Source organism: Pipistrellus hanaki, assembly GCF_964339955.1.
Source record: "Pipistrellus hanaki genome assembly, chromosome: 16".
Classification (NCBI taxonomy): Eukaryota; Metazoa; Chordata; class Mammalia; order Chiroptera; family Vespertilionidae; genus Pipistrellus; species Pipistrellus hanaki.
This window is the reverse complement of record NC_140518.1, coordinates 47,766,227-47,768,174: the sequence shown is the minus strand read 5'-3', so window position 1 is coordinate 47,768,174 and position 1,948 is coordinate 47,766,227.

Below are 1,948 nucleotides of genomic sequence, written 5' to 3'. Positions count from 1 at the left end.
GATGGTCGTGGTCCTGCCCTCCCGCCCTGAGTTTTTCTTCCACTGACTCCGGGGTGGTCCCAGCAGCCCCACCCCCACCCCCGCCCGCTTTGTGGGTTCACTGTCCCACCGCGGTGACCAGGCTGCCTGCGACTCCAGCTCCGCCTTGGAGCGCCTCGCTCGGGAGAGGCCCGGGGCCGCACTGTCCGGCGTCCGGGGAGAGCGTGTCTCCCGGCCGCTCTTGCCTCCGAGGCCGGCTGGGCAGTGTGGGGGTGGGAACCGCGGCGGCTAGTGTGGGCGCCAGGGGACGAGGGTGGGGTGCCCAGTGCCAGCAACAGGGAGCTGGAGCACGGCCACAGCCAGTCCCTGGGCCGCGGCGGGCCTCCCAGAACCGTGGGCGGCCTGAGGGGGGCCCACACTCGGTCCGCTCCCTGTGGACAGCACCCCCGCCCCGCGGCCGGCGGCGAGCCCGCGCCACGTCCCGCCATGGACCGCGCTGGCCGGGCGGAAACCACCTGCCGACGACAACAAACTCTCCTTTCGGTTTGTTGGTGACGAGCTGAACATCCTCCATGCGGGTCTGCTGTCACACCGGGGGGTGGGCTGACACCTTGAATCTGGCGCTTCCGTGGTTTAAACCTGACTGCATAGGCCTGGCTCGGGGATAGGCCGCAGGGAGCGTGAGCACGATGCTCAGGGAGGGAAGTGGGAGGCTCAGTCTTGCAGAGGGAAACGTTTGTAAAGTCAGCACCTGCAGTGCTGCGGGCAGGCCGGCTCGGGCCTGGAGCCGGGCGGGGGGTCAGACAGAGACCTCCTGCCAGTGCAGGCACGACACTGCGGGAAGCAGAAAGGGGAATGAAGTGTGTGAGGCTTGTAGTGTTGGAAAAGGTAACAGCTACAGGACCCCAAGAAGCAGGAAATGAAACTGAAAAAGGCTTTAACCAACAAAGACCCATTAAAACGTCCTCAGTTTTACAGACCCAGGGCACAGTCAGAATCTGGGACTTGGTCCATTTGCTAACTGAGACACTCTGGAGGTGTCAGTAAACTGAGGCAGAAACGGTGGAGGAGACAAGGAGGCGAAGAAACAGCCCGGGGGCTGTGTTCGAAGAGCCGGGCAGGGAGGCAGAAGGGCAGCCAGAGCGTGGAGCGAGGAGGGCGGAGGGACTCCTCGCCGCCCAGCACAGGACTGCAGCTGCCTCAGCCTTCCAGACAAGACGGCCGGACGCAGGGACAGACATCCCAAGGTCAGAGGTCAGCGCAGCAGTGCAGAGGGGACTGACACCCCCAGGCAAAGGGCACAGAGCCCCTCGGACCATGGCGGGCCTCCGACTCGCCGCACTGCCTGCTGCTGTGCTTGACACCCAGTGCATTCTCAGTCCAGGCTTGCTGTGCTTCCTCCACGTTCGCTTGTTTTGCTTCAACACTGCTTCCTCAGGAGACTAACAAGCCTTGGAGAGGAGAGCAGAGCAGGGGAGGGGAGAGGAGAGCAGAAGAGAGGAGAGGAGAGCAGAAGAGGGGAGGGGAGAGGAGAGCAGAAGAGAGGAGAGGAGAGCAGAAGAGAGGAGGGGAGGGGAGAGGGGAGGAGAGCAGAAGAGGGGGGAGGAGAGCAGAAGAGAGGAGAGCAGAGGAGGGGAGAGGAGAGGAGAGCAGAAGAGGAGAGGAGAGCAGAAGAGGAGAGGAGAGCAGAAGAGAGGAGAGAAGGGGAGAGGAGAGCAGAAGAGAGGAGAGGAGAGAAGGGGAGAGGAGAGCAGAAGAGGGGAGGGGAGAGGAGAGCAGTGGAGAGGAGAGCAAAGCAGAGGAGAGCAGAAGGGAGGAGAGGAGAGCAGAAGAGAGGAGAGCAGAGGAGAGGAGAGCAGAAGAGAGGAGGGGAGAGGAGAGCAGAAGAGAGGAGAGCAGAAGAGAGGAGGAGAACAGAGCAGGGGAGAGCAGAAGGGAGGAGAGGAGAGCAGAAGAGAGGAGAGGAGAG